Source organism: Macrotis lagotis, chromosome X (genome assembly GCF_037893015.1).
Source record: "Macrotis lagotis isolate mMagLag1 chromosome X, bilby.v1.9.chrom.fasta, whole genome shotgun sequence".
In the NCBI taxonomy this organism is placed as follows: Eukaryota; Metazoa; Chordata; class Mammalia; order Peramelemorphia; family Peramelidae; genus Macrotis; species Macrotis lagotis.
In genome coordinates, this window is record NC_133666.1 from 540,164,193 (window position 1) to 540,186,404 (window position 22,212).

At 35.3% G+C, this 22,212-nt stretch overlaps 1 long non-coding RNA gene across 2 annotated transcripts in view; it reads left to right on the top strand.

Moving 5' to 3' along the window:
- LOC141502087 (uncharacterized) overlaps positions 1-18,707 on the top strand; it is a 31,776-nt gene extending 13,069 nt beyond the window's left edge. Inside the window, exon 3 of one of the 2 annotated variants that reach the window (XR_012472395.1) lies at positions 18,637-18,707. This is a non-coding gene — a long non-coding RNA (uncharacterized LOC141502087). Of the gene's footprint in view, positions 1-14,087; positions 14,659-18,636 lie in introns of those variants that run through there. The other variant, XR_012472394.1, reaches the window with a different exon arrangement.
- The last annotated feature ends 3,505 nt before the right edge of the window (positions 18,708-22,212 follow it).

Below are 22,212 nucleotides of genomic sequence, written 5' to 3' on the forward strand. Positions count from 1 at the left end.
TCCTGCCAATAAAATATAAGCCACTTGAAGACAGAGACTGGTTCCATTCTTTTCTTTGTATCATCAGTTCTTTCATTTTTGTTTTGTCTCCTCAGTTTATACTAGCACAAGTCTTCCCTCTCCATAATCTCCCTCCCCACATGCAAACATTTTAGCTCTCTTTTTGTATATTGTCTTCTCATGGGCAATCGAAAGAATTTTGTTGGAATTTAATTAAATTTAATGTAAGACAATGAAAGAGATACTCTTTAGAATTTAAGTTTTGGGAGATAGCAATATGATTACTTTCTCCAACACTTCATCAAGTAATAATTTATTTATTGCTCTTGATGAGGTAAAATGACTTCCTTTGAGACACATAAATCCCTTTTGCCTAATTAGAATTATTGGGATTTTGTTTTTTACATCAATCAGGAATTTGTCTATCTTCCATTCATAGCTTCTGACTCTGTGGGTCTGCAAGAATAAAGGAATTTTTAATATAATATGTTTCAAATACTTGAACAGAATTATCATCTTCCCCTTAAGTTTTTTTGTCTTCCCCTAAATTTTTCAACTAATCTATGTGTGATGAGATCTTTGATCCCGTCATTATCTTCTTGGTCATGTTCATCTCAAAAATGTATTTGCCAATTTCCTTCCCAAAATGTGAAATGCAGATCAAAGCTCAACATTAGAGACTAGAATAGCAAAATTATCAACTACTCTATAATGAAATCAATGCTTTCCTTATTGTAGTCTAAAATTTGGTTAATTTTTCCAACTATTATATCACATTGCTTAATCATAGTGATCTTGCAGGTACTAAAATAACCAGACTTTTATCATGTTAGCTATTGTCTATTCGTGATCACTATATCTTAGCCTTTTCCAATTCATTATTTCAACCTAAGAATTAGACTACTCTTATTCAAATTTATGTTCTTTAAGCCCAACATTCTAGCTTTACTTATATACTCATTTGCACATTCTCTCTCTATATCTATCTATCTATCTATCATCTATCTATCTATCTATCATCTATCTATCTCTCCCTCCCCCATCCCCCCTCTCTCCTCCCCTCTCTCTCCATTCATAAATATATTTTATTGCTTGTATTGTATTGTATTTTATTGTATGATTTATTCTCAATACACTGAAGTTCTATAGGACAGAGCCTTTTTCTTATATATTCAATATTGCATATAATCTAATAATGAATGCATGCATATTTATATATTATTACAAATAATGCCATGCAACATTTTAGTTATTCCCTATACATTAATGTTGCTGTTAAATATGATAAATTACCATCTATATTCATTCAAGTTAGCAATGAAAACGTTATAAGGGTCTTCTTATCACCCTGCCACATGTTGCAATAGCTATAGTCTACTGTGGAGATTTTTTTGTAGTACCTTACAGGTTAAAGAAGCTACAACATAAAAACAAATTTAGGTAAAATTCTATATACTAGATTGTCACTTTTGCTTCTATACATAGCAAATCACACTATGGAAAGTCAGGATTGAATTTGTATAGCCATTGCCAGAAGCAAAACCTTTAAACATTACCATTCTACAAATATAAGGTAAGGGATCCAAGATTAAATTCTCACAAAATTACTTTCCTCACCCTAGAAAGGATGCGTTAAGGAATTCTACATGCAAAATAGACACAAAACTTTATTCTATCCCTTGAAAATCCTGATCATTTAACAGATTTTTGTGATTCACAGTCAAGCCATTTTATTTCTCTTAAAGGTAATCTTGAGACATTTAATCAATATTCATCATTTCACCCCATTATTCAGTAAAGTTTGATAGTTCTCTGAAATCACTGTGGAAAAGAAGCCCCTCAACTATAGTCTTTAGGGTTGGGATGTAGGAATTTGGTGATAGAGAGACTTTTGTAAAACTTTGCATCAGGAAATTGCTAGTCTTTCTCATCTCAGAGAGATATCAGAAATGGATGGGTACACTTTGAGCAAAGATTTATCTTGTGCCCTTCCAGAAGCAGTTTGAGATAGGAGATTAACCAGCTCCCTGCTCTGTAAATATATTGCATAGTAATATGCAATTTCTGGCCCACACTCCAGATCCACAATTGGTGTTTCTTTATTTGTCATTGGATCAAGTACCCACTAACTCTCTTTCCCTCATTGTTGGGGAAGTGAATAGTAGTACTCTAGTTCCATTAAGCATATATTATTAGATATTTTTAAGAAAGGGATATTCTCGTCAAAGATAAATATGAGGAAATTTACATATGGGGTCTAACTTTCCCCTATACCATCTCAGTCTAGGTGTTATAGGCTCAAAACTTAAGTCAAATTCCACATAACAGGTCTTACTAAGTAAAGTGCAAAGTTCTCATCAGTGTCAGATGAATACTCATTATTACCCATAAAAGAGAAATATTTTATACAGTACTTGTTGTTTGCTCTTTTTGTTCATCATTCTTGAACTGACTCCATAATCAGTCTAGACACTAACTCAAGAATTCCTGCATTCCTTTCTTGAAATCTTTTGGAATGCCCAATATTAGAGCTCACCCTCTCATCACATCAAATACAAAAGAAAAAAAAGCCAAGGACCAAGGCTTGTACTTGGACCCAGGACTTCAGAGAAGTAAAAGTCCCAAGACTTTTCACTTTACAACATAGTTTTTCAATGTTCTTCAAGCCAAGGAGTTACCAAAGGAAGTTCTATGAGGTTTAGGAAAAAGAGGAGATAGCTGGCTCTATCAGTTATTTCTGAATGTTTCTGAAGCCATTCAAAGCCCATCCCTTTCACAATAGAATTAGCCTATCAGAACTAGTGATAGAATGTATGTGTATATATATATATATATATAATATATATATATATTATATATATATATATATAGAGAGAGAGAGAGAGAGAGAGAGAATGTGTGTGTGTGTGTGTGTGTGTGTATGCTCCATAGTCTCTCCAAAGCACTTCGCTTATAATTCATCATTATTCTTTAAAATACAAATTCTCTAGCAAAGAGGTTGTATTTGACCTACCAAGCTAATGTGATTGTTACATGTGACATTTCTATTACATAGGATATCGTTAATTATACATTGCTGTTGATGATGATGATGTTTGCCCTTTATTCTCAAAGAAGACCATGACATCAGGATGGTGATGCCATGACAAGCAAGTAAATTTGATTTGAATTGAGGGTGTTATGCTAAGTCACCAGTCTCTTTCTTCTCTGGAACCATCTGGATCCAGTGGCTAGATATGAATCAGGAAATCTGGAGAATGGTCCTGGATGAGAGAAAGTCACTGTTAGGAAAAGACTTATCCAAGATCATATAGCTAGTAATGATCAAGGATCTGAAGCCAGATTTGAGTTCAGGTCCTCCTGACTCCAGGGCTGTATCCACAGCACCATGTAATCTGACATTTTATTTATATGTTTCATATATATATATATATATATATATATATATATATATCCTTACATATTTTATGTATATATATCCTATATATATATATATATATATATATATTTATAGCTATCTTGTAATAGACTAGGTTTATCACAGGAGAAATGAACACACATGTAGAACCCCAAGAGCTCATAAGCTATAAAGAAGTTTGCATTTTTGTAGCAACAGGAGAAAGGAAGGAGGAAATACCAGAAATCTTTACCTAGAGGAATGTGGCTTGGGAGGGAGAAAGGTTCAATAAAGATGGGAAAAGGACAAAACTTCTTCCAAAGGGGAAGAGCAAAGCAACAGGAAAAGCTATATTCTTTTTTCTTGGGAGCTGTTACAGCATGAAGATGGCATTTTCCTTATCTACAAGGATCTCAAGCTGCAGTTTCTCAGTCTAGTGCATACTGACTGGAACCTATCTTTACTTTCAAGGACACAGGGAGGATAGTTTGGAATGCAAACAGCAGTCTCTAGCAATTGGTAGAAGGGGTGGAGGGGGAGAATAGAGACTTGGTCCTTGACACATTAAGGGTCTCTGTCAAGCTCTATTTAGGGTCAGTGATTCTGGAAAATAAGGCAACAAAAAAAAAAAACAAGGTCAGGGAGTTCCTTAACAGTCCTTAACCTATAAAATAGAATAATCCCTGGTATTTGTACATATCAATTGGATAATCAAACAGTTATTCAGAATTATTGGATTCAAGGGGGGGTGGAATGAAGCACTAATATTTCATAAAAAAGTTTTTTTAAAAATTTAAATTTTAAAATAATTAAATCAGATTAAAGGAAGGGAATTGTGATATTGTTGGACTGTGAATCACTAAAGGCAACCAATATTTGGGACTATAAACTATAAATTATACTTTTTACCCTTCAGTCACTGTTCAATTACTTTTCAGTTCCATTCAGGGTATTGTGATTTGGGCTTTTCTTGACAAAGACACTGGAGTAGTTTGTCATTTTTTTCCTCCAATTCATTTTACAGATGAGGAAACTGAAGCAAACAGTATTAAGTAACTTGCCTAGAGACACACAGTAAGTATGAGATCAAATTTTAACTCAGGAAAATGAATTTTGCTCACTCTAGGTCTAGTACTCTATCTAAAACACCACTTAGCTTGTACCATGAATTACACAGATCAATTTATGGAATCATAAAATTTTGGACTTGGAAACAATCTTAGTGATCATTTAGGCTAAAATATACCTGGAAAAAAGTTTATCCAGACTCTTTCTGAAAGACTTCCAATGAGAGGGACATGATTATCTTTTGATTCATTTTATTTTATTTTTTATTTTTTTAGATTTTTCTAGGCAATGGGGTTAAGTGGCTTGCCCAAGGCCACACACAGCTAGGTAATTATTAAGTGTCTGAGGCTGCATTTAAATTCAGGTACTCCTGACTCCAAGGCCAGTGCTCTATCCACAATGCCACCTAGCTGCCCCATGATTATCTCTTGAAAAGTTATCCCAGTATTGTACTATTTCCCTGCAAAAAGGTTCTTAGTAATACTGAACCTAAATATACTTTGCCATACTGTCTTATCATTGATTCTAATTTTGCTCTATGGGCAGATCTTAATTTCTCTGTCCTATGACAGTCATTCCCATTCACTAAAATTGCCCTCATGTCTTCTTCAGGTTAAGCATTCTCAATTTTTGTAACTAATTTTTCTATGGTGGTATGATCTTGAACCCTTGGATAGTCTATTCCTGCTGCTCCTGATGCTCTCAAATTGATTTATTCCCCCCCCCCCCATTGTCACCTAACCTGAGCAGAGCACAGAACTCTCCCTCATTCTGGATATTTTGTTTCTCTTTTTGAGAAAAAAAATACTGATGCATTTTCTTTCTATTCTACAGATGCTACTGAATAAACATTCAAAATTCTTATATATTCTTCTGAAATGATTAAAAATCCTACTTGTGTGTGATTACAACTTTATTTAATTTTCCATCTTTTCTACACTGTTGTCTTTAATTCAGTTCAAGATCTCACATTCACTTTTTTCATTGACTTATCAGATCTTATAATCCACTAAAACTCCCAAATCTTTTTTCAGATAATACCCTATAGGTATAGTTTCCTAAAATGACACTTAATTTTTTAAATTATATATATAATACATATTATATTTCATCTCATTAATTATTCTGTCCAAATTTCCAGATTTTTTTGGACTTTGTCAGTTAATGCAGGAACTATTGCCCTCATTTAAAAGTAAAATTATAAATTGTATAAGCATATTTCTTGGATGTTTGTAACGTCCATATTTTAATGTTTGGTTCTATCTACAATGGCACATTTCAAAGATGGTAGTTACTGATATATCTGATTAGTTTCCTTTCCTTCTTATGATATTAAAACATGAATCAATAAGACTCAGTCTATGTTCCTTCAAGTTGATCACCATGATGGGACTCCTTTTCCCAATTTCAAATTTAGCTAGCTGTGTGACCTTGGACAATTTACTTAACCCTGTTTGCCTCTGTTTCTCCTTTTTTATATGAGTTAGAGAAAGAAATGGCAAATCCTTCTAATATCTTTACCAAGAAAATGCCTAAGGGATCACAGGAAGTCAGACATGACTAAAAAGACAAACAACAGCAAAAACATCCAATACCATGCTGCCCCATCTATGCTTTAGCCTATAGAATTTTTGTTAGTTATTGCATTACTAAGAAGAGCAAAATACACCAGAAAAGTGGATGGTTTATTCCCATATGAATTCCAAGGAGTATATTGATTAATCATATGAAGATCGGAAAAAAGAACAATGCCCACTGCTTAATGTTTTTTCCTTTCTCAAAACATTGTTAGGCTTAGATTTTGTTCTATCTTCATAGAAATATGTACTCAAGGCTAAATTACATCCTAAAAAATGGAAATTTATGTGGGGTAGCTACAGGACACATGAGAAAATTGGTGCTTGGAGATATTTAATGACTTGTGTGAGATCACAAAACTTTTACATATTTGAGGTCTTTGAAATACGGGATCTTTAATTCTAAGACAAGGAATATTTCCACTGGACATTGCAGACATAAGAAAACCACATTTTCATAAAGAAAACAGAAAAAATCCGAAAAAATCCTATATAACATAACTATAGTAGACTCTTGATAGGCCATGTAACAGACCACCTCTTCACCTCTGTTCTAACAGTCTTCTTCTTTCATTGGTTACATGACCAGTGCTATGGCCTCTTTCACTGATTATTGTTCTCAACTCCCTCGACCTGCATTTATGGAAAAAATTACCCCAGTCATCATCATGCTATCTTGAAACAATGACACCTCAGAACCTTTATATTTCTGGTCTCCTGATATATATTCCCTTTCCCCACATCTTGATTTCAGTTCCCCTTAATGTGTTGTCTTCCTCCAAGTGCCTTGATGGCAAGGACTATCTTTTACCATGTATTTGTATCCCTAAGTGTTTATTAGCACAAAACAAACTGTTGCTGCTGCTTGATCCATTCAGTAGTATCTGACTCTTCATGACCGTATTTGAGGTTTTCTTATAAAGGGTACTAGAATGGTTTGTCATTTCCTTCTTGAGCTCATTTTACAAATAGAAAACAGAAGCAAATAGGCTTATGTGTCTTACCCAAGGTTATATGGTTAGTATTTATCTATCTTGAGTACTCTGGTCTAATTATACTGACTATACTGGGTTCCTTAATTGAGGCTCAGTATATTATATTTCACCTCTCCCCAGAATTTTCAGTACCCTTAAAGTATAGACACTTTATCAATGACTCAAAGTCATTGTTTCCTCAATGGTGGGATTGGGTCTTATGAATTCCAGTTCCATTTAACCATTAACAGATTTGCTTTTACAAAGATTTACTTAAAATACATACTAACAAATATACAAATAACTTATCCCACCCCACCTTACCTTATCCCCCAACATGTGGGATTAATCCCCTTTCCACTACCTTATATAGCCTCAGTCTTTCTGTGTCCAGTTTTAATAGAGGAAAGTCCCATGTTCCAAGTCCAAAATTCTCTTGGGTTTGAATCCCAGGTAAGCTAGCTTTTCAGAGTTTCCTTTCCATACTGATTGATTGCAGCATCCCATCTGGAAGACTGGCTCTTAGAATCTAAGATTGCTGGCACCTGAAACTGAGGAGGAAAACAAAATAGAGCAATTAAAAAAAAATAGGCCCATTTCTTGGAGCTTGAGTAAAAAAAAAAGAGGGAATAGTAAAGGTATCCTACTTCCCAGTTCAGTTCTTGTAATTTATGCTATGGGCAAACTTTGTTTAATCTTCACCTCTGGAAACACAGGAAAAAGCTTCTAAGAATGAAATTGTCAGTATCTGTCCGTTTTTAAAAATAAAACTTGTTCTGACTATGCACACAAGTAAAGGAGGCTATTTCCAACAACATGGTAAGGAAACACAGGGAAGCAAGTTAACTGCAAATTACAAAGCAAGCCCTTTATCTAGCTTTATCTATCTATCCAGCCAGCCAGCTAACCATCCAAGCAACTATCCATACATCCATCTATCCATCCATCCATTCATCATCTATCTTTATCTCTATCTATCTGCTTATATATTTATCTGTTTATCTATCTACCTATCTCTTAAGGATGGGGTGTAGGGGAGTGTACAGAGAAGACTGCTATCACTGGTAGGAGGGCTGCCAAAATCTTTAAAGGACTGTTTTTCAAACTTGCTGTAAATCTGATCCACCTAATTCTTAACCTGTGTCTCCAAGAAGCTGTGGTATGAATAGCAGCCATAGCATTATTTAAAAAAAACAGGCTAAATCAGCTTAAAGATTAACCAAAGAGTTTCAAACCTATTTTAGAGGTAGGGGAGTATCTACCCCAAGATTGTGGAGACTTCTGGTGGTGAAATGGCAAGATGAGGGCATTTTTTTTACCAAAGTTCATGAAGGCAGCTGAAGCAGGTGACATGGAGTGCTTGGAGCTTGGTTAGATCACTTACTGGATTTTGAGTTATCACCAGTCATCTTCTCTCTGTCCTACCATTGCACTGTTATGACTGAAGGAGAGAGTTAAGTAAATAACTTCATGCAACTCTGCCTCATTTAAATCTAATATACCCATGAAGCAAAATGCATTGCCTATGTCATTTAAAGATTTTACCTATCTCAAAATCCTGTAGGATTTTGTACTGATTCTATTCCATCTGAGATTTAAAATGTGGGGAGTTTCATTGCTTATACAAAAGCTTACTGAAATTTTCTGATTTAAATGGCAAGAGGAGATCATTCCCCAGGAGTTCTATGACCCCTCCATTGTCCATCTCTATAAAGGCAAAGAGAATAGATTATCCTGTGACAATAATTCTATCTCTTCATCCTTGCAGGCAAGATTCTTGCCAGAGTCCTCCTTAATAGACTTATTCTTCACCTAGAAGATGATCATACAAGAGAGAACCAGAGTAGCATCAGAAAGGGTCAAGAAAAACTTAATATGTTGTTTGCTATTCAACAATTTCAGAAGAAATGCCAGGAGCAGACCAAAGAGCTATGCCCAACATTTTCAGATCTGAGCAAGACCTTTTATTCTGTCAATAATGAGGTTTATGAAAAATTATATAAAAATTTGATTGCCCAGAGAAGCTCATTTGTATTGTAGGCCAATTTCACAGGGACAGACTTTGCCCTGGTTCTGGATAATGGATGATGTTCTTGCCCTTTCCCTATTACCAATGGAGTGGAACAAGGCTGTGTCCTTGCTCCTATGCATTTAAGCATAATGTTTTCAGCTATGGTATCAAACACTTTTAATGAGGACAAGCATGAAATCAAGATCCTCTATCACACTGATGGCAAATTCTTCAACTTAAAAAAGGCTACAAACCAAGACCAAAGTGGAGGGAGTGTTGGTGCATGATATTTTTGTGTTCTGGTAATTGTGCACTTAATGTAGTTTCTAAAGCTGAGATGTAGCAAAGCATGAATCAATTCTCTGCTGCTTGTGCTAAATTTGACCTAACAATTAACAACACTAAAAAAACACAGGTGCTCCATCAGTCAGCATCACACCCTCCATATGTGGAACCTTTGGTTACAGCCAATAGAAAAGTATTGAATGCTATGGATAAATTCACTTACTTGTCAGTATACTTTCTAGGGATGTATACATTGATAATGAGGTTGGCACTCACATTGCCAGAGCCAGTTCAGTGTTTGAGAGGTTCAGAAGAAAAGTGTGGGAGAGAAGAGATATTAGACTGACTACCAAATTGAAGATGTAGAGAGCTATTGTGCTGACCTGATTGTTGTATGCTTGTGAAACCTGTACCATGCATGCCAGGAAATTGAATCGCCTCCATTTGAATTCTCTAGGGAAGATTCTGAAGATCACCTGACAAGATAAGATATCAAATGATAAGTTTCTTTTTTCAACTAAACTGTGAAACATTCAAACTCTACTTCAGAAAGCACAACTCCAATGGACTGATCGTGTTAAATGTACATTTGCTAGAAAGACTATTTCATGGATAACTCAAACAGGGAAGTTCTCACTTGGTGGTCAGAAAAAGTGATACAAGGACACTCAAAATCTCTTTTAAGAATTTTGGAATTGGGGGGCGGCTAGGTGGCATAGTGGATAAAGCACCGGCCCTGGAGTCAGGAGTACCTGGGTTCAAATCCGGTCTCAGACACTTAATATTTACCTAGCTGTGTGGCCTTGGGCAAGCCACTTAAACCCATTTGCCTTACAAAAAAAACTGAAAAAAAAAAGAATTTTGGAATTGATTGTGCAACATAGGAGACTGGCACAGGACTACCCAGGATGGCATGTCCTCATTAGCAAGGGTATTGTGTTCTTATGAGCAATGCAGAATTGAAGCACCTAAAAAAGAAATGATAGAGGTACATATTTAAAAAGTCCATAACAAATGTTTACATGGTCTATTTTTGCCCAAGCTAGGATAGAATATTCCGAGCTCTGGTCTGGAATTGTTCTGATCAGTCACAGTTGTATACATTATAATTCTACCTAACATGTCATTTTGGTCCTCTTTGAGAATTAAGGAACAACAAACCAAGCAACCAACTCATCTGTTAAGTATTGGTTTCATATCCTTTTTTTAAAAAGTAGATTTTATGTGAAATATTTGTGAACCAAAAACATGATACTAAAATTTCACTTTCAATTTCTAATCCACTGAGTTTTGGGAAAGTCAATTGTAAAACAAAATCAGTCTATTGAAGCACATAGGCTAAGGTAGAATAAGGAAAAGATTGTTGGAATCAGGATAAGCCTGGGTTTGAATCCTTCTCTGACAGTTACTAACACTGGTTAAATAACATAACCTCTGTAAGTCTGTTTCTATATCTGAAAACTAGAGATAATAAATATGATGTTCCAGGGGTTTCTGTGAGAATCAAACATAATGAATATAAAAAAATCCTAAGTATTTAGTGAAATGTTAAGTTGCTAAAATTTAAAGCAGTCAAAGAATAATAAAAAATTTATTAAGTACTTTCCATGCATTAATCACTGTGCTAATTGCAAGAGACACAAAGAAAAGCAACAGACAATCTTTGCTCTCAAGGAGCTCATAATCTAATAGAAGAGACAATAAACAACCAATAAAAAACTATGTTAAAATTATCTAGAGGATAAATTTAAAATAATTAAGAGAGGGAAGGTATTAGAGTTAAGGGAGATGAGGAAATGCTTCTTGTGAAAAGTGAAGTTTTAGCTGAGACTTCAATCCAGGAAGCAGAACATTTTCAGGAATGGGAGAGTTTTTGAAAATGCTTGGAGTAATATGGTTGTCTTGTTCAAGGAAGAACTAAGAAAACTGAATCACTTCTGGATTCCAGAGTATGTTTGGGAATGGTAGATATAAGAAAACTGGAAAAATGGGGTTGGGGGCAGTTTATGAAGGACTTTGAACACTAAGTTGTTTTATATTTGATTTTTCCATTCTGAAGGTGATGGGAAGCCACTAGATTTTAATTGGGGAGTGTGAAGTAAGAGTCAGCTAGGGAATGATATGATGATACATACTTTAGGGAAATCCATTTGTTAGTGAATTAAGGATGAATTGGAGTAGGAGAGAAGTAATAAGATCACCAAGTGAGAAGTATAAGAGGAGGAAGAGAAGAGGACTCAGAACAGAGTCCTTTGGGATACTCATGGTTAGCAGGAATTATTTGGATGAGGAGAGTCAGACTGATAAGAAGAGAACAAGTTGAGAATAGTGTTGTGAAAATCTAGGAAAAAAGAGACCTTGCAGGATAAGAAGATGGTAAACTGCCAAAGGCTACAGAAAACTCAAAAGAATTTAAACCATGAAAGCTGAAAACTTTTGGGATACTCTTATCACACTTCACACACTTCAAAGTTACATGTGAACTCGAATGCCCCACTATTTCTGTCATCTGCAATGTCATAATGTACTGGGAATATTTGGAATAGTTGGGGTAGAAATCATGGACAATTTAGGAAATCACTGGAAAACATGTATTGTAAAAATGAAGCCTCTTGGTATCAAGTGTTGCTGCAAATACTTTCTGAAATTTTCCAGATTGTTTATTAGATTACTGGAGACACAGAAAAAAATATCATGAAAAATACATATTACCAAAAAAGAGAACTCCAGATAACAACCTTGCAGCATTGCAACCTTACAATTTCCCTCTTTGAATTGTTTATTCATACACTTAGATTACAATTGCATTTTGTATTCAGAGAAGATCTTTGGCAATATTTTCTATAAATTCTATGTCAAGAGATAATCTTAGTCTATAATCTTTAAAGAGAAAAATTTATGCCTAATCCATCAACTTTTCACAACCCTACCTTATCTGAGAAAGACAACAGGGTACGAAAAGGATGAGCAGTTTGAAAGTACAATCAGGGTTATACTTTTCAGAAGATTCCTGTTCTGACTTTCTTACTCTGTGGAAAAAAAAAGAAATGCTCAGAAGTTTGAAGTGTCTTCTCTTTTGGAAGCTTTTAAGCTGTATAAGCAGCAGGTTTTTCCTCTGAACTCCTTGGTCACTCATAATCCCTTGCTTGTTCCACATACAGAAACTTGGGTTGGGGTCAAACTGTTGTTGGGGAAAACTGACCATTCTTTGGTAGACCAGTTGTCAGTGCTCTTGGTGGTGCTGTTAATAAAAGTTTAAATTGGAACAACTTTTAACTATCTTATGTCAAAATGCCCTCAGAAATGGAGTCATTATATGTTTCATGAGGTAATGACTTTTAGGAATATGTTTCACAAAGGTATTACAATACTGTGTCTGCCAAACATTAAGCAGTCTTTATGACCCTTTAAGGACTTTAAATGACATAGGCTAATGTAGATATGCTTAGGAAAATTCTGATCTGTAGTAAATGCATGCTGGGTTAAGGTAGCGTATAACAAACTAATGTGATAGCTAATAAATACTTCTAGGCAGCCTGAGTAATTCTTTAAAAGTCTTTCTGTCTTATTTAGATGAATTAATCTATATTGAAACCAATTATCTATTACTAACAAAATAGGTTTTAGGTAAATGGAAATGTTCTTTCTGTTTGGTCCCAACAAGGCTTCATGATTTAAAAGGGCTTCCCCAAACCACAAAGGTCATACAGTGATTCGTAACAATAGTTAAAACTTCAGTAATAGTTCAAAGATTCAGCGGTAGGTACAGAGTGAATATTTGATAAATAACAACTGACAGATTTCAGATATTCTATATTTATATTTCACTATGGAAGAAAGCTAAAGGTAGGCATTTGATCTAGTCAGTAGGACAATTATAGGAGTCTTTTGTTTATAAATTTAGAAGTCGCAATTTTAATATTTTAGCATCATGTTAAGAAGTTACCCAAATTTTCCACTAATATGGACTTTTAATTTCACTATTTTTTTAAACTGTGATTGGGAATCCCTCAAAGACAATGTATGGCCCACATAAATTAGGTATTATCTTGAAGTCTAACTTCCAAAGGTAATGTCCTCTCTCTGGCTTATTGATCCTATCTGGAGTTTTTCTTTAAAAAAAGTCATCTAAACATTGCATTTTAACTATTTCTATATTGCCTCAAATGGGGACAATAGGGTTTGAGTTCTTATATAGTAAAAATAGCAATGCTTAAGGGCAGCATGTCCATTTTATCACATAGAATAATGCTGAAGATGATTTAAGAGCCTATAAAAGAAATACTTGAAGTACTCAGAGAGATTGCTTGCTCCATATGAAAGAATCTAAACAGGTGTTCACTAGAAAAATTATTTGACATTCTGGTAGATACTAACCCTTATTGATAGAGTCTTGCACCGTTCTTAATAGAATATCAGTCTGAAGTTTGGATTAACCTCAGAAGGTAAACACTTCAGAATGCTGAATAAGCACTAGCCTTCATATCTGACCTCCAAATCTCACTAGCTTTATTCCTCAAGTGAGATGATTCTTAGGAAATATGTGGGAGATCCTGTTCTTGCTCCAAGAACACAACATAAGGAAATATCTTTTTTTCTCTAGAAAATCTGATTCCCAAAGTTTCGAACTTTAAAACTTTCAAATTAGCATCAATGAGGTAATATCCAGGACTATGACTATCTAACATCTAACACCCTCCCCCTAAGAAAAAGTTCCTAAAATATATTTTAAAGTATATTAATCACTATTTACATTTTCTCCATCCTTTTCCTAGATGTAGACAACCAAGAAAATAATAAATCAAATCCTGGTTTGAAGCATTTGCCAATTTTGAAGGCATAAATGCACACACTGAGCATTTAAAAATTAGCTCTCATCATCTGGTTCAAGCTAGCTCCAGGACGCTGCTGGACACATCCACTTTATGACTAGAAAACATGTTTCAGTATTAAATTGCTCAGAAAATTGAAAATTCCTCCTATAAACAGAAGTTTGGGATTCAAGAACACTGCCTAAGAACCAATTGCTCAGAGAAGATAGACATATGCATTTCTTCCACTTTTACATTTCTGTGGAAATTCTGTCAGTGATCTAGGAGCTATCACCTCATGGACTGAGAAAGAACATGCCTAGATTGTCTCCTTTAAGTCACCTTCTAAGCAAATATTTACCTGTTCTTCAGGGCAGAACTTTGCCCCTCCTGGAAGGAAGAACTCTATAGTAAGAAGTATGACTATGCTAAAGATAGAATTATGCAAGAGAGTATCTTCCCTCATTCCCATGGCCAAACTCATTGTGTTTCATATTGGCTATCTTCTGAAGCATGAATGAAAAATAAATGTCTAAAAGAGAGCCAATTCCAGTCTGTTCGATTACTTTCATAGGCCACAGAGGGTCATGGTTCCCCTTCCTTAATCTTAGCTAACCATTCATTTTGATGGTGGTGTTGTCCAGTGGTGTCCTACTTTTCATGACTCCTCTGTCATGAAAGAAGCTATACTTACTATCCATGGGGTATTCTTGGCAAAGATAGTGGAGTGGTTTGTCATTTCCTTCTCGAGTTGTTTAACAGAGGATAAGTTGCCAGGACCACACAGCTAGTAAGGTTCTGAGACTTGATCTGAACTCAGGTCTTCCTGACTCATCCCAGTGTTCTATCCTCTGAACAACCCAACTACCCTATTCATCTTGAAGTTGACTCTTGAATCACTAGGAATCAATCAGAAATTCTATGTCCTGTCAGTGAACATTCCAACACCACTAATAAGAGGTGCCTTTCAGATGCATTCAGAGACTCAGGCTCTGAACCATGGTCAGATTGATTAGGGAAATCATTATACTGATCAGTAACTACCCTGGAGTCAGAGGACTCTGGTTCAAGTTCTTGTTCTGCCATTTATTTACTAGCCATGTAACCTTGTACTAATTTTATAACTTTGTTGGCTTGTTTCTTCATCTGTATGAGGAATTTTAATATTGAACTGAGATCTAAATATATCATCTACAATTCTTTGAAACCATTTTAAACATTAGTTTGTCTTTCCTCCCCAATAGAGAATCCTAAAAAGAATTAATTTGTGTCAATACCCCAAATAAAAAGGTAAAAGTTTAAGTGAAGCTTTATGAAACACTTCAGCTTAGAAAAAATGTTCATGATCATTTCATCTCCTGAAATAAGTAGATGCAGATGTTCTGTTCCACTAAAAATAGATGTGTTTAATTTAGAGACATTGAACATTTAAAATGAACAGAATCAGTTGCAAAGAGATTGACTCTATTTCTCACCTTATGGGAATATTTCCTTGATTTATCAAATCTTTATTGCCCTCCTTGGTTCTGTTGGTTGTTATTGGATCCCCTAATACTGGAACCAATTAAATTTCCTCTGAATGATATGTGAATGTTGGTTTTCTCAAATGAGAAAAGGACAGACCTTGCTTAGGTGAATTGTAGCCGTCAAAGCCTCATGTTAACATATTAAAAGTATCTAACTTTCTTTCTGTTAGGACATTTCCTGAGAAGGCTATTATTAGGTACGTTTAAATACAGTTGGACTAAATTAGATTTCTAAAAAGAAATTATATAGTTTGGTGTTGTTTGTGTGGCTTTAAATTAGATTCTTTTGATAGGGCCTTTCTCCTAGGACAGTATAAAGGGTACCTGGAACAGTTCATTAGGTAAATGGTCTTCTATGTCATTACATATATGATAGCATTGATTAGCTTGCTTTCCCCATATGGGAGAATGAAATTGCTTCTAACTAGTTCTCCCTCCAAATACAGAAATCTGTAAGTTCCTTGAGATACCCAAGGAAACATCTGTAGCTCAGTGCTGCTATTAAGTCAAAAAACAATTAATGAGGCTGACATACTATTAAGAAAATATATATATATATATATATATATGAAATCTGATACTGGCTTCTAATGTTTTATCCTTCCTATTTTTGGACTACTTAGAAGAATGAACTGCCAGCACTGAACATGTGAAACTTTTTTAGGGTTTAAAATGGGAAAGCAAATAGTTTTTTTCTTCCTATGGCACAGAAAATATCTTCCCTTTATTGCAAACAGATTAAGGATAGGGACTAATTTTAGTTTATGTACATTTTTATGTTGCCTAGTGCTAAGTTACAGAGATAGAATTTAATAATCTGTCAAATATGAACTTTAATTATGAAAATGTTTTCTTTGAATAACCAGGATGTTATCCCTTTGCCTTTTCTATGTTCTGTGGATATCATACAATGTAGTCTTTGTACAATTATCTCTTCAGAAAGAAGCTTCATTTTTAGTACCCAAAGGAAAAATGTTCTTGACATATGGGGATTATATTTGCACTTTGATTTTTTTTCTCCATTGAGATGTCTGCCAACTTCACTAAACAATCCTGACCTAACTACAGTCTTGATCCAAGCTTTCAGTATCCATGTACCAAAGTATTTATCAATTCTAGAAAGACAGAGGGTATGCTGAGTACAATCCACAAGAGTAAATAAATTTGACATGGTTATTTGTCTACAAGGAAGATACCTTTGTTTTTGTTTTCTGTTTCTCTATGAGATAGAATCATAAACTTTAGTATCAATATTTCCCATGATAAGCTTGGGGGTGAAAGGTCTGAAGAATTAAAAAAAAAGAAATTCTCATTATGTAATATAAACTTAAACATAGTCATTATTATGATAATTTGATTCTAAAGCTAACCAAGGAGAAAGTGACTTGCAAAATAACAAGTGAGAACAATGACAATATGTATAATGGAGAAAACTTTTGCATAGTGAACAATAAATTGATGGTAATTTTAAGGATTTAACTATAGCCCACCTACCTAGACACACATTTGATAGGTATGAGGGAAAGAAACAGACCCTGACAGTATAAGAAGGGAAAAAAGGTAAAGATTTATTTAGACATAAAGTTATTGGTCAAAACACCCAGAGATAATGTATTGTCACAAAGAATGCAAAAGAAAAGTTGATATATTAGACAGAGCAGACAGTTTAATCACCAGGAAGCAAATAAGAATCACAAGGAGTTCAGGTAATCCAAGTCTAAATATAGAGCACTCACTATAATGATACTTTGGAGCTTAAACATAGCCATTTAGTTAAGAATAAATAAAATAATCACAGTTGGGTAGCCCACTGGAATTTGAATCTGACCTCAGACACTTGACTCTTACTGGCTGTGTAATTTTGGGCAAGTCACTTAACCCTGACTGACTCACATTCAGGCTCATCTCCAGGTGTTCTGATTCATATCTGGCCACTGGACCCAGATGACTTTGGAGGAGAAAATGAGACTGGTGACTTAGCCCAACATCTCCCTCACTCAAATACAATTCATGTGCTTATCATGGCATCACCTCCCTGATGCCTTGATCTTCAAAAATGAAGGACATTCTAAATAACATTATAGATCCTAATACATTAAAGAAAATATATCACAGTATAGATACATAAATCTAAAGACACATTCTCCCATCAATACACTTAATAGCTAAAAGTGTAGGTACACATTTAATAGAAATCTTGTAGGAACCATCTGCAAAAAGTAGATTAATACACTTATTTCTCACACGTTTCAATGTCATTGGTTCATTCAGGAACATCTGCTCCAATTTAAACTACTCTGCTCACAGATTAACTGCTCTTCAGTCAGAGCTCACAGCTCTTCAGTGAAGGAGATCCTCTTCTCTACAGGGACAGCCTTTATAAATTATTTCAATAAGTGATCATCTTTAAAATGACATTTAGAAAATGTTAATTTTTGATGTGAATACCAGTTATACAATTGACTCAGTAATTATTAAACACTTACTAGATATCCAGAAATGGAAATACAAATTCAAGTAGATAGTCCTTAGCTTCAAGGGGCTTATATTCTATGATCAATTTTTTTAGGTTTTTGCAAGGCAAATGGGGTTAAGTCGCTTGCCCAAGGCCACACAGGTAATTATTAAGTGTCTGAGACCAAAGGGGCTTATATTCTAATAGGGGAAAATAACACAGGAAAGGAAGTAGAAAGGTGGGGAGGCGTCAAAAAGATAGCCAGTGTAGAAGCATAGTAGAGGAAGTCTAACATGTAGGTTAGAGAATGAAACATGGTTAGTCCAGATGCCCTCTTAAATGGAGATTCTGGAAAGAGTCAACGAATCTCAGGGAAGATTCAGGAGTGCAGCATACTTCCAATGTATAGATTCCAGATGTGGAGTGAGACTTTAGGATAAACATCTGGTGCATGGTAGATGAAAGTCAGTGGGCAGTTTGGAGAAGAACATTCAAGATAGCAAAGTCTCCTTTTCTTTCTTTTCTGAACTAGGTGCTGCAGAGAGTAGTAAATGCTTATGACAAGCTTCAGTTTTCTCCAATATTAGGGGGTTCAAAAGAGCAATAGCTCTTTCAGGAGTTTCTGGTCAATGATGGAATTCTCTTCAATCAGCAATCACTCATCTGAAGTCTCCTGAATCTAACTGCCACAGGTTCAAGAAGATTTTTGTCTACACTCCATATGCTGTCAATCTTTAAACTCTTCTTGTTCCTCTTCTTTTCCTAGTATTCTTTGGAATTAAACTTTTCTTGTCTTCTTCAACAGCTAAATTGAGTGACTTTTTGATTAATGATTTAAAATTGCATCTCTTCAAATTTCACATCTTTTGATTATCTTTTGAAAAACATGTAATTCAAGGGAAGAAAAAGATGAAGCAAAAACAAGTACTTGCCTGAACTCTTCCCTCAAACCACTCCAAAACATCTTTGAATAATGACTCTAAACAAATTCTAGAGCAGTAGAACTCACAAAAAGAGTGAAATAATTTTATTGCCCAAAAAGTTAGGCAAAAAAAATTCTGTTGGATCAGAATGAGTGTGCAGTGCAGACTGATCCCAGTAAACTAGATACATGCCTCTAGGCTTGGTTGGTTCTTGTCCTTCATTATCGAAGAAGACCAAAATGATATCCCTATATTTGAAATAAATTACTGTGTGTCCGACTGTGACTGATCAGACCAATATGAGCTCAGAATACTCTCATAGACTGGGTACAAATACACCATGTGAACACCTCATTACAGTATTCTAAACTTATGGATGTCATGTCTTCTTTGAGCTGCTTCAGTTCTGCCTTCCTCATAGAGTGCAGCACCCTCGCTGATGAAGGCAAACCATGCTGGGTGTTTCTGTGGTAGTGACTCCCATTCTGTACAATCAATTCTACAGTTTTTCAATGAGACCATCAGGTTGTCTCAGTATTGCTTCTTCTGACCCCCTTATGAATGCTTGCCCTGTGTAAAATAGTAAAATAGTCTTCACAATATAGATTTTTTTTTGACAAGCGTACATATAACAATGTGTCCAGCTCATCAAAGTTGCATGCTTTGTTGTACTGTTGCAATGCTTGCTAGTTTAGCTTGAGAATGGACTTCAGTGTCTGGTATCTCTTCCTGCCAGATAGTTTACAGAATCTTCCTAAGACAATTTAAATGGAAGCAATTCAGTTTCCTGGCATGGTGCTGGTAGCTTTTCTAGGTTTCACAGGCATATAGCAATGAGGCCAGTACAATGGCTCTATAGACCTTTAGTTTGGTAGTCAGTCTAATACATCTTTTTTCTCACACTTTCTTTTGGAGCTTCCCAAATACTGAGTTAGCTTTGACAATACATGTGTCAACCTCATTGTCATTGTGTACCTCCTTGGAAAGGACACTGCTAAGATAAGTGAACTTGTGCACAGTACTCAAAGTTTCTCCATTTGCTGTAATCAACAACTTCACGTATGAATGATATGGTACTGACTGATGGAGCACCTGTGCTTTTTTGGTGCTAATTTTTAGACCAAAATGAGCACAAGCAGCAGAGAATTGATCCATAATTTGCATCTCAGCTTCAGAGGTTGCTTTGAGTACACACTCATCTGCAACAGAAGATCATGCACCAACATTCACTCCACTTTGGTCTTGTCCTTTTCAAGTTGAAGAATTCACCTTCAGTATGGTAGCTTACTTTGAGATCATGTTCATCCTCAGAGAAGACATTTGATAACTTGGCTAAAAATAGCAGGCTAAAAAGTATGAGAGTAAGGACACATCCTTGTTTCACCCCATTGGTGACTGGGAAATCTTGAGAACATAGTCTACTATCCAGTACCTAGACATATATGCTATCATGAAATTGATATATAATATTGATATACAAAATTTTCTGGGCAACCAAGTTTTGACTTAATTTCCCATAAGCCCACACAACTGATTGTGTCAAAGACCTTGGTCAAATCTACAAATTTTGCATACAGACCTTCAATCTGTCCTGGCATTTTTTTCCTGCAGTTGTCAGGCAGCAGACACCAAATCAAATGTTCTGAAGTCATACTGACTCTCAGGGAGGTTACTGTGTTCCAGGTGAAGAATCAGTCTTTTGAGAAGGATTCTGGCAAGAATTTTACCAGCAATGACTAACAGAGAAATACTCCTGTGGTGTCACAGGAAAATTTATTCCCTTTATCTTTATAGAGATGGACAATGGAGGCATCCTTGAATTCCTGTGGGAAAATCTCTTCATGTCATATAACCTGGAAAATTTCAGTCAGTTTTTCAATGAGAAATGGACTCCTTACTTTGTAGCTGGAAGGAAATCAGCATCTGTGCTTTGTCACTTGAAGCCTAATGATGTTCAATACCCCTTCTTCAGTTAGAACTTCAACTAGGGCCTGATTGACTTCAACATGAGGAAAATGGTCAATAGCTTTTGCCATTTGATTGATGATATTCTGTTAAGAACACTATGTAAATGTTCAACCCATCTTCCTAGGATCATGTATCTATTGTTAATCAATGTGGATCTATCAGCACTGAGTAGTTGAGATGCATCATATGTCTTTGGTGCATAAATAGCTTTCAGGGCATAATGAAAACATTTTAGTTTGTTCTTGTTTGCATAAAATTGAATTTCATCTTCATTCTTCCTGAGCCAAGAGTCCTGCACCTTTCTAAATTTTGCTTGTACTTTACTTTTGATGGAATTAAATACTGCCTTCTCAGAAATGGATGAACTATCTTGCTGGTAAATCCTTGTTTTTCATTTAGCAGTTTCTGTATTTACCCATCATTTTACTCAAACCAGTCTTGGTATTTGGGAGTATTCTGGCCCAGATGAGCAAATACAGTGCTGTATATTAAATCTCTGAAAGCTGCCCTCTCTTTTTCTGCTACACTATTGCCAACTGTGTGTTGACTCAGTTTTCCTTGATCCCTCTCTGAGAGACACTCTAATCTCTTGAAATTAATGCTTCTAGAATTTTTTTTCCTTGGGGCTGCTTCAGTTAAATATGAATATTTAGCCTAGAGAAGATGAATCTGTGATCAGCCCAGCACTCTGCACCCCACATTGTCATATTCTGTCTATCTCTTCTCTTTATAATGACATAGTTGCTATGAGGATGCATCCAGGAAGCTTTATTGCATTTAGGAAAACAGAAGACAGTATTTATGATGAGAAGATCATGAGATGCACAAGTCTTCAATAGTAGGTGACTATTACTGTGGCTGTTTCCAAATCCATTCCTCCCCAAGGACTCCCTGCCCTATCTGGTAATCTGAGTCTACTCTAGACTTAAAGTTACACAAAATTATAAACTTATCTTCTTTTGGTACCTTGATGTTAAGAGTTTCCAGGTCTTCATAAAATTTTTCTTTAACTTTATCAGTGTTTGTCATGGTGGGATCATAGGCACCAATGGTGGTGGAATGGTGTTTTCCTGGAAGTGGTAATCTCATTGTGATAAGCCTGTAGTTCACTCCTTTTGACAGGAATTCAACTTGTTGAGGACATTAGTTTTTATTGCAAAACCTACCTCAGCTTCATGGTGTTCCCCTTCACTGCAGGCACTCTAGAAAAATGTGTA